The following is a 12483-nucleotide window of genomic DNA, read 5'->3' as shown; positions in this document are numbered from 1 at the left end:
GTCGATTGGCAGAAGCGATGAAACGGCAAGCTGATGCAGCTGTGCAAAACGCAAACAATGAAAAAGCGAGAATCGAAGTCATGTCTTAGCTGGTAGAAGTACTATCACAGATGTTACCAACTTACCAATAATAGTACAGTATAGTGTCGTGTAGTGTAGTATAGGAATTCATCGTAAACAACAAACTATTGAACATCGACCAAAGATTTTATGAATAATTATTATTTAAATTCAAAATGCCAAAACGTATTTTAGTCAAAATATAGATATTATGTACTCGTTTTATGATATACAAATATAATATTAAAATGTTAAACCAATAAGTAATATATAAGAAATTTAAATACACATTATAGTTTTATAATAATAATAAATACATATATTATTATTCAGATTTTACAATTTATTTAAAATTCGTTGAACCAAATTCAATATTATGTCGTATTACATTGTGATATCCCTTGGTTTCACGGACGCGAACCAAGCAAGAACTACCCATCCCTTTGCCCAGGGTACCGCTATCTCTAAACGGCTAGCAGGCCCATACACCCGTATACTTGAGTATAGCCTACGCGCCGCGTCAGCCAAGTCGGTGGTACGGAGTTTGCCAAAAACAAAAACATAAAACCACCCCTGACTTGTGCCACCTCCACTGCGGTACGTAAGCATGTCTTAAGCATATAAAAATCGGCCGGACCCAAAAGTCCCAGTGTATTGACATTCATAGTAGTCTGCGCTCCGCTCAGCAAAATCTCAAACTTAAATCAATCGATGAAGAGTAACTTGTTCCTCCGTACCAAGATTATGCCTCTTATGGTCTACGTCCACCGTAACAACATTATACCTTTCATAATCTAAATTGTGTATGTATTAACCGATCCTGAATACGGCGAGCAACCGCAAGAGGCGGAAGATTATTGCCGTCATCATCATCCATGTTCGCCATGTTAGGTATATTTATCACATATTCATCTGGATCCTCATACATATCTGGTGGTAGCCCAAAATCAATACGCATATTGCGTAATACTGCACAGGCATTAACAATTTTTCCAGCCATTCCAGGCTCATATTGCAAAACTCTGTGTTTAGAAAGACACCTCCACTTACTTTTAAGCACTCCAAACAGTCGTTCAACACAGTTTCTTGCACTACACAATGATTGATTATAATTGAAACGTGGAGTTCCTTCTCGTTCATTAGGTAATGGAGTCATCAGCCATGGTTCCAAGGGGTAACCCTGGTCACCTGATGAAATATTCAACATTATGAGTAATTTATTCATCAATGAATCACTATGTTGAAAACTACTATTCATAAATGTTACAAGTATCAAGTTACAACTTACCAATAAGAAACGTTCTTTCACCTCGATTATATTTATGCTCCATTATGCGTCGTACAGGGGATGTACTCCATATGTATGAATCATTTCTTGCCCCAGGATAACGTGCATTGATGTTTAATAACTTCAAGTTAGGATCACATATCTGCATGAAAAACGTTTTCATTATCCACAGTTATGTGTTCTATTACACTCGTATTTGCTACGTATCTACGTGATAACGGTTAAAAATCGTACCGCTTGCACATTGAGTGAGTGATATCCATGGTGATTAACATATGCCTCCTCATGTTCTCTAGGCCCAAGCAATGCGACATGAGTGCAATCAATTGCTCCAATAGCTCCTTGAAATGGTTGACGTGCGGTGACAAATTGTGATGCTGCTCGTTGCCGGTCTTCCGGAGTCATTGGAAATTGTACCCATGGCCTTAGTAATCGTTCATTGATAGCATTTTTGACATCATGAATGCACCGGCTCACTGATGACTGACTTAATGAGATACCCCACTGGTCTCCTACTGGACGTTGATAACAACCGATGGCATAATATCTCACAGCTGTTAATACCTGACATATGAAAATACTAAATATAGTTCACAATAAAATGCAAATTGGTAATTGGCATGCGAACATAATACCTGTGTTTGGACTGAGAGTCCACTGTCCCTCACACGTTGTAAACTAGGCTGTAAAGTGTCAATCAGGTCTGCTGCAAGTTGTAGGTTTATGCGGTATAATTCAATAAACTCTTCATTCGTTAAATCAAATGGGTCTTGCTCTCTTCGCATCAACTTGCGTTCTAATGTTCGTTCTAAACGCCTAACTCTATAATCTAAGTTTGATATATCTATTGCAAGATAACCCTCTGCCATCCTGTAAAAATTTAAATGAATTGAAAATTTAAAACAACTTGTATTACACCTCATAATAAGTTTACACGGATGACGCGTAAACATCGGAATGCTTTATAAACAAACATGACCTATCAGTTATCAGATTTCATTGCATCAATCATTTGATTTGAATGATGAAAACATATATAATACATAAAACTTGGCACTTACCTCAACTATAGCCAATATACTTCAGTAATAATAACCAAATAAATTAATTCACAATGACACAGAAAGTTCTTGTAACTCCGTTTAATGGCCTCTTACTCTTTTTCTTTAACTAAGAGCGCCTATTGCGCGTAGCTTATGTATGTAGTACTATAAAACACAACGTTAAAGCCTGAACGAGCGTTCTTCAGCCCTCGTTAAGCTAAGCAACATTCGTCGATAGTTAGTGACGCGGCCGTCCGACAAATATCGAGATCACGGCTGTAGAGAATCACTTCAAACGAAAAACGTCGATAGCATTGGTTAACGATAGCAATAATTATCGATAGCGAGTTACGGAATCTGGCTACAGAGCTGGGTTGGTTGTTGAGATATGGGGGCCACGTACGTATATAGAATAGTATAGATTATGCTATGCTATTTCTGGTTACCGCCAAGGCCCACAATATGTTTTTCAAAACGCAGTAATTTGTAAAAGTATTGCTTTCAGTTATATTTTTACATTAGATTGTACAGTGTAGGGGTGAGAAATAGTTACACCCACCGTAGCCATAAATTATGTTGGTGATTAGAGCTGAAACTGCTTTCCAGTGCTCATTGGACTGTTCAATCGTTGATGAAATGGAAGAGTACACGGTCTACGAGTGTGGAGCCGATTGTTGTGAATTGATTCAGTTTTTATTTTTTGTTCAATTGATATTATCTTGCCGGACTCTAAGTCCGGAGGTAATTTCTACCCGATCAAGGACAGCTCCTGCGACGACCTTGAAAGGGCGTGCATCGCGCTCCTCCTCGACTGCGGTAGTGATGGGCTGCAGGCGACCTCATCGTCGGTGGCGCTGGGCCCTCGTAGCAAGGACCACCTCCACGCTCAAATAATAATAACATAAATGGATCAACTCTTTGTAGCGCTCAAGCAAAACACAGATCTCTCTAAACCAAAACCACACCTTTTTCCCTCGACCGACTCCTTTGCGTTAACTACTTGATAATGATAAACATCCATATACTTCAAATCGTTAACCTTCCCTTAAAACCGATCCCTCCCTATTCCATTCACTTCCTGCATTGGGAGTTGTAGCACGCGAGTGCATAGTCGACGTGAACGGACCCTATAATAGCCGAATAACACCTTGGCTGGGCGTGGAGTGAGCTTCGATTACCGCTCATCGGAGCCTACGCGTTCTACCCCGTAAAATTTGGGTAGCAGCAGTTTTGCCCGTCAAGCTACCCCACAGTGCAGTGCTGCATGATTTCTACGGAAGTGTTCAGTGCTAAAAATTTTAAACGTTGTACCAATCAGTGATAGCCGTGTGACGAACGAACTCTGGCCCACAAAGTACTGTGACCGGCATCCTGAATCTATTCAACTCACCACAAACAAAGGCTCTGCAAAGAGTCCACAATTCCAATGACTCCGTCATATTTTGGAACTATTAAAATTCATCGTTAGGTACGACGTCAAATAACTATGTAGCGAGTGGAAATTCAGTGCGACAGCCAAGTTGAGCCGCCCGTCGCATTTGAACATATCACCGTTTAGCCGAACATACCGCCCGGATATCCCTATACGCCAGTTACCTGCTCAATTAGATAGAATTACACAAAACCATATGAGCGCATCGTAGATTACTCGTGCAGGGTAAGAGCAATATCAAAAGGAATAAGCACAGCGATCATAGCCCAGCACCCACCAAACTAAGCAACGCTTCCATTAAATGATCTGAAGGAAACCTCTCGATCGTTTATCAGAGGGCTTCGGCCACAATTGCAGTGGAGAATCGCTACTATCAGACCATTACCGGCCTTCGAAACTGCCGTCACCATCGCCGAAGGCGAAGAAGCCGAGCTAATCAACAACCGTCAGATGCAGTTCTCTGAACAGTATTCTACCCCCTCTACACCCATGTGTCTACCGTTACACTCTCATACTGCTGCTCCGTCTCAGGTGCCCGCCGCGGCCTCCTTTATCCCCGCCCCCCTGATGTCATTGGCCACACCTGGTTACACTTATCAACCAGCGCCTCGTACCGAGCCCAGACCTTACACACAAGCGCTCGATCCGAACACCAGTTCTGCTGACCACGTTAATGCGCTTCCCAGCCGTTGTCAATTTTGTAACCACCAGGGTCACTCCATCACAAAATGTCACCGTCTGCAAAGTATAAGATATTGTACCAAATGTCGCAGAATGGGCCACTTCCACAATGAATGCAACAGAAATCAAAAACTACACTGCGACAATTGTAATCGCAGAGGCCTCACAGTAGACCGATGTAGATCCTCGCCGTGTAATAACCAAGGAAATGCAGGACCATATGAATATTTAAACGGAAACATCGCTCGCGGGGAAAACGCGCCCGCGAGTAATGCAAACAACTAGCGTTCCGATCCTCAAATCATGACCTCCTACATTAATTATTAACACCGGTGCAGACGTCAACCTTGTCGAAGAAAGTTCCGTTAAGCCCCTCGTACGACGAACAACCGACGAACGTTTGACGCTGACTGGTATAACAGACAAGAAGACGCAAACTATCGCAAAAACTGAAATACGTTGTAATAATAAATCCCATGCCTTTCACTTGGTCGCTGACTCATTTCCGATTCCGCACGACGGTATCTTAGGCCAGCCCTTACGAAAAGAGAAAGCAACTAGTTCCTTCAACTCATAATAGGTGATTCTTGGATCCTCATTGCCAATCCACTTTGATGAATTCGATGCACCCTCGTCCGCGGCCGAAAAAAACCCGGGTAATTAAAATACAGGCCCGTACCGTGAAAGCCATCCCACTAATAGTTGCGAACCCAGTCACTGAAGTAGGCTACCTTAAACGCATCGATTCAGGTAACAATGTTTTTTGTGGTGAAGCGTTAGTTGAAAACCAGAACGGCATCGCTTACTCGTACGCCTTCAATTGTAACGAATTTGCCGTAGAGATAAGACTCCCAACGGTAACTCTAGACGACTTCGACGAACCACTGAGTACAGTCATGCCCAACGCTACGCTCACTGCACCGAGTAACCACCACAGCGATGCCCGCGCCAAAACCCTCGTTTCGCACCCAAGCCCTCTCCTCAGTGATTCATCGATCCTTTCCACCGCAAAGCGTACATCACGACCGACTGATAATCTCCCCCCTCCCCCCCCCCCCCTGCCCCATCCAATCCACTGATCTCGCGCAACTGCAATCCGATCCTCCTATCGCTGACGACAGTACACCCTGTCCCGGTGCCGCAACAGTGCTTTTGACTGACAGTAGGTCAGAAAGATTGGACGTCCTAGAGAGCAGCTTACATCTTGATCATTTAAATGACACCGAAAAACAATCTATATTCAACCTCGTAACAGAATTTAACCATCTCTTTTATCTCCCAGGTGATAAATTAGGCCATACCAATTTATCTCATCACACTATCCCCACGACGGACAATACGCCTATTCATACCAAACAATACCGTTTTCCCAAGATTCACAAAGACGAAACCGAATCCCAATTCGATAAACTACTCAAGCAAAATCTTATTAAACATTCCTCATCTCCGTATAATTCCCCGGTGTGGTTCGTTCCAAAGAAACCGGATAGTGACGGCAATAAACGATGGCGTATGGTAATCGACTACAGAAAACTTAACGAAAAAACAGTCGGTGACGCATACCCCATGCCCGATATTACGGAAGTCCTTGACCAGCTTGGCTCGGCTAAATACTTTTCCACATTCGACCTTGCTTCCGGGTTCCACCAAATCACCATGCATCCTGATCCAAGCACGAAAACTGCATTTTCGACACCTAGAGGCCATTATGAATTCTCTCGTATGCCCTTCGGACTATACGAGTATAATGCCCCCGCCACGTTTCAAAGCCTCATGGACCAAGTCCTCCTAGGCCTACAAGGCAACGAGATGTTTGTATATTCAGACGACACAGTTATTCACGCTCGAAGCTTGCAAGAACATGAAATTAAATTTCAGAAATTAATGAACCGACTAAGCGGTGCTGGCTTAACTCTACAGCCAGAAAAGTGCGAATTCCTGCGCAAGGAAGTCCTTTACCTCGGACACCTCATAATTGAGTCAAGAGTAAGACCCGACTCTGACAGATTAATAGCTGTAAAAGAGTATTCTGTCTCCAAAAGTCCCAAAAATGTTAGACAGTTCCTTGGTCTTTTAGGTGACTACCGAAGATTTGTTCCAAATTTCGGAAATATTGCTAAATGCCTTAACAGTTTAACGAAGAAGGATACCCCTTTCATTTGGACGTCCAAACACCAGTTTGCCCTCGAAACCTGACGCGATTGTTTATGCAAAGAACCAATTCTACAACACCCGGACTTCAGTAAACCATTTGCGCTCACTACAGACGCGTCAAAATTCACGATAGGTGCAGTTCTTAGTCAAGATGAAGACGGTGACGACCTACCGGTAGCATATGCATCCCGAGCCCTCAAGCCCGCTGGATTAAACTACTCGGTACCTGATAAAGAATTTTCAGCCGTCTACCGGAGTATGAATCACTTTCGCCCCTACGTCTATGGTTAGTAGTTCACTTTAATAACAGACCACGAGCCACTGAAATGGGTAAAAAGCGTCAAGAAGCCTAACTCCCGTTTATTACGGTGGAGCTTAGAACTGGCAGTGTACAACTTCGATACGAAATACAAGTCCAGAAAATCTAATACCAACGCTGATGCTCTATCCAGGAACGCACCGCCCGACACGGCTCAAATTCTTCCTATAGATGCGAAACGTCCCCGTCCAACGATTGAAGCCTCAGGCGAAAGATAAAGCAAAAATGCACTAACGAGACTTATCAGTACCCCAGACGCCCTCGACAGACCACAGACAAGTCCACGAACCCAGTTCAGCTGAAACACCCTAAAATCTCACAAACCTGTCAGATGATATACTACTCTGATCCCTTGGATTCCTATGATCTCTCCGACGATGAGTTCAACGATGAAGAAACCCCGTTGCTCCTAAAATCCCCCCTCTTTGCCCCGGCTCCGATCCCAGTACATCGCCAACCTCAACGCCACCGCGAAACAAATTCTTTAACAAATCCTGGGCCTCATGAAAGACCATACCTGAGCTATTTTTCAGATTCTTTCCTTAACTCGGATGACTTACAGACCTCAGAAACTGAATCAGGAACTGACGACTTTGGTCCAACCACCGATTTATCGGGCCCTTCTTATAACGATTTTCTCATTGAATGCGAAACTTTTTCCTCTTATGCGTGATAGACGTATCAAAGAAATAAAAGCTGATCTATTACAGCAAAAGTGGAACTTGGCTTACTGCATATTGGCTGACTGCCAAATGTCAAAAGGAATCTGTTCAGAACTGTCAGAACGTGAATTCATAAACCGCGAACAACTTAGAGAATTCGACCCGACTGTGACTGACGTTATTTCTGTAGTCCATGGTAACCGAAAAATTTATAACCTAGTTCCACAGCCTCAATACAGTGGCAAACCTTTGGCACAGGTTTTTTTTTGCCACCTTGGTTAACTGTGGGAAAACCTTGCAAGTAGATGGCGTAACATCTGTCTCGATACAATTGATAGTTTGCGGACTCGACGAATTAGAATGGAACAAGGTACGAAAAACGAACCATTATGATTTTAAAAATTCGAAAATGAATATCAACGTTTGTCGCCTTGACCCTCCGCTTCCTGCAACCGCACGCCCCTGCATTACACCCCCACCCGTTTATACTAAACCCCCTGACCCTGTCCCGTCCACATCTGGGAAACTTCCCGCCACCCGCCGCCATCTGCGAAAGAAATCGGAACGTCCGACTAAACCTGCGGCACCTCGTCCGATTCCATCTCCGCCCCCATCCACTGACGTCATCATGCCCCCCCCCTGTCGGGCCTCCGCGTCACGCTATGAGATACCCCCCCGCTACTTCCAGGCCGACGAACCCTTTCTTACACTCTTGTTCCCCTCCACCCTCGCCTCTCTCGCCCACCTCTAATAACGACGACAGTTCCGACTTGCTCACAGACACTGAATACTATACGTGCACTCAACAATCCGACTCCCATATTAAAATTACGGACCATAACCACGACAGTGCTCTCAACACTAACGATGATCAAATTGATGACCCTTACGGTTTCGCATACTTCATTGACAACTTGGACGACATACCAGTATGAGACAATGTCAACGATACCAATGATGGACTCTTGATGTTCGGAACCAACTATGCGGACTTCATATCGACAGACCACGCTTGTATCAAGGGTATACCGGCCCAACTTGCCGACGAGAATATCGTTGATCGGAAAATGGTAATGAGGCCTCGTCCGCGAATATTCCATATCATTGAATCTAAGCACAATAGTCGACGTATTTTCACCCTAGTATTGAAAACAAAAGGCTCAGATGAAAGCAACCTATACGATATCTTCAAGCTATTGTCCAAACTGAAAACGGCTTTAGCCTAAACAACTCTTAAGTCTCTTGCCCTCCCGATAACCGATGATAGTTTAGACGCTCTCGATCCTCGCGTTATCCGAAAACTTTTATCCTATATTTGCGTAGACTTAGAAATTCAAATCGTGCTTTGTCCAAACAAGACGAATGTTTACGAAAAGAAATAATCAGAGAATGCCACGAATCGTCAGTCGGCGGTCATCGAGGTGTCACTCCAATACATAATCGCATTAGACAAAAGTATTTTTGGCCCTGTATGAAAGAACAAATCCAAGATTCCATAAGAACTTGCGAGAGTGGCCAAAGGAAAAAATTGGTCAGAGTAAAAACCAAATTGCGAATGATGATAACGGACACGCCTGCCGATGCATTCGACAAAGTTGCATTAGATATCGTTGGACCTCCACCCCTCACTAAATCGAACAACAAATATCTCTTGACGATACAATGCAATTTGACAAAATTCCTGGACGCCATCCTTTAACCTGATGCCACCGCCAAAACTATAGGTGCAGCGTTCGCAAAAGAATACATCACACGTTACGGTGCTCCGCGAGCAATATTTATAGACCAAGGACAGAATTTTATGTGCACAGTCATCAAACAACTTTGTAAACTTTTCAAAATCAAGCGAATACGAACCACAGCTTACCGCCCACAGTCTAACGGATCGCTGCAACGCAGTCACTTTGTTCTCACCGAGCACATGAAACACTACACGGATGCTGGTAAAGACTGGGACGATTACATCCGCTTTGCAATTTTTCGTTATAACACCGCGGGACAAAAAGGTACTAACTTCACCCCCCATCAGCCAATTTTTGGCTCTCAAGTCAGACTCCCAACAGATGCGAACCCTGCCAGCGCGTATACCCGTTCCCACGAGTCCTTCCTTCTAGATTTAATCGATAATCTACCCAGCATACAAAAACACGCCGCGTCCAACCTTCAACAGTCAAAGCATAGTTCCAAGTCGTATTAGGACCGTAATTCAAAAGCCAAAATTTCAAAGCAGGTCAAAAGGTCTATCTACTAAATGAAACCCGATACAAATTCGACGACCACTATAAAGGAGTGTATACGATTAAACGTATGGCTGACAATATCAACGCCGAAATTTGGATTTCCCCCCGAAAAACTAAAACCTTCCATCTCAATAAATCGAAATTGGCACACTTAACCGACTAATTGACCTGGACCGACACTTGAACGAATACGAACTTGACCTGTCGAGCTTAGTAGACGCTATGCTATTCTCTCAAAAAGATATCATCTACCCTAACATTCTATCACCAGAACAAATTGTTTCCAGCCTTGAACGTATCCCTCACCCGCACCTAGAAATAATAACATTTCCCGATGACCTGATTCCTCGCTCTTCGTCGCTGTTCCGGATCCAATCGGAGATTGAAATGACGGAACTAGGCATATTTAAGCCGCGTTAATTGCTCCTCGAGCGAAGCCTTAACGATAGCTCCGAACCACTCAAAGTCTGGCGCTAAGCCCTCCGCTATTGGCAATCATATTCTCTCATTGTCTCATTCTGCCCGTAATAATCTGCAGCCATAATATAATCGTCAGCATGTTGCACAAGTTCCGTTTATAATATCCATAGTATCTATCATATACACCACCACATACTGAAGATGTCATTTAGAAAAAAATTTGTATTCAAATGTGTACAAACCCACTTAAACGCGCACTAATATCTAGGCGCTAGATTTTAAGACTTTTTTTTTGTAATATTTTGTAAGTGAGTCAGTACGATAAGATGTCATTTAGAAATTTTTTTTTCATTCAAATGTATACTAACCCACGCAAGCGCGCACTAACATCTAGGCGCTAGATCTCAAGACTTTTCTCTGTAATATTCTGTAAGTGAGTCAGTACGTTTCATGGCATTCCACTTCCTTCAAAACTCATAAATTAGCAGATTCTTCTCTAACCTGTGGCTAGCTTGCCTTCTATATCCCGCTAAACTCGGCAGATCCATCCTAGTATCACGAACGCCGCATATTCATACCCGAATATATCATTATAACTATGTCAATAACTATTAATATCGCTTTAGAGACAAGAAAGCACAGCTTTAAATTCATTAGTGAATTCATAATTATTCATTTCACGAAACAGTTCGTGGCACGACCAAAGCGCAACGGCGTAGTTGACCGTCAGCAACGTCAGCGTCTCCACACCCGCCAGATCTCGGGTGTAACCAACACCGGGATGAAGCGAGCGCGGGATCACGCGCTTCAGAAATGATCGTCGCGAGGCGAACCTTTGTTCTAAATCGTGAAATCAGCAAAAACCTTGCTCGCTGTCCGACGCTCCAAGGGCTGTCGGACGAGCGAGCGAAGTTAGTCCCGTTAGAGACAGGATCCTTCAAAGCTGTCTAGTATAGAGTTATCAGTCTTAGGTCTCCGACAATTAGAGGGAGAATTCCTCTTAGTCTACACGCGGTGATCAAAGCGTCTCGCGTCGCGACGTCAGCCTTTCGAAGTTAGACAATAAGTGCTCAAAGGTGCGCCACGAATCTAATCAAGTTGTGTAGTAATAAGAATAGTGATAATTAAGAGTGAGTGAGACATCAGAAACCACCAAAGGGAGAGTAGGTGTACATTAAGATGAGAAAAACCATTGTAAGCTTCCTCGTCTCGCATTTTCTCTCGATTGCCATATCATTTTGCATTGTTATCATTAAAAGCTTGCCTTCCATAAAACATTCTTGTACAATAATATTGAAATCCTCCAATCCATTTCACAAGGATCGTCCTGTAGAGGGCGATCGCCAACTTACCCACGGAAAAATTAAATATAAACCTCTACGGTTACCTAGAGGGTCAAGTCGTCGCGTGCGAGACCGCTCCGCACGTGACACTAGCGCTCAAGCAAGACACCTATCCCTTCAAACCAAAACCACACCTTTTTCCCTCGACTGACTCCTTCGCGTTAACTACTTGATAATAATAAACAATCATATACTTCAAATCGTTCACCTTCCCTCAAAACCGATCCCTTTCTATTCCATTTACTTCTTGCAATGGGAGTACTAGCACGCGAGTGCATAGTCGACGTGGATGGACCCTATAATAGCCAAATAACACCTTGACTGGGCGTGGAGTGAGCTCTGATTAACGCTCATCCGAGCCTACGCATTTTACCCCGTAATATGTAAATCAAATGGGAAAAAAGTTTTCTGAAAACTTTTTTTCATTTTCTGGAAACTTTGTCTCATTTGCCGAAAACTTTTGTCGTGGTAAACGAATAAATATGAATAATTAGTCGATATAATAATGATAATAATAATACTAATAATAATAATAATTATTGGAGATGCACAAGAATAACAACGATATACCTCAGGTGGTAGTCCCAGCACAGGGGAAATCCACCCTGAGTTCCGATCGGGTGAAAGCCCCGGTGGCTCATGGCAGCGGCATGGATTCTGAGGGCCGCAAATTGTGCAAAGACCAGGTGACGAAAACGGCAACAAAGACAGCAGACACGAAAACTCGAACAGCGGACAGGACGACACCGGAACTTCAACGACGAGATAGGACGGACAGCGTGTCGAGCACGGGCAGCGGAGCAAGTTGCGCTTCCGCTGTATCCACGATCGGCACAAAGAC

Source organism: Neodiprion lecontei, chromosome 6, assembly GCF_021901455.1.
Source record: "Neodiprion lecontei isolate iyNeoLeco1 chromosome 6, iyNeoLeco1.1, whole genome shotgun sequence".
Taxonomy (NCBI): Eukaryota; Metazoa; Arthropoda; class Insecta; order Hymenoptera; family Diprionidae; genus Neodiprion; species Neodiprion lecontei.
Note: the sequence above shows the minus strand (reverse complement) of the source record.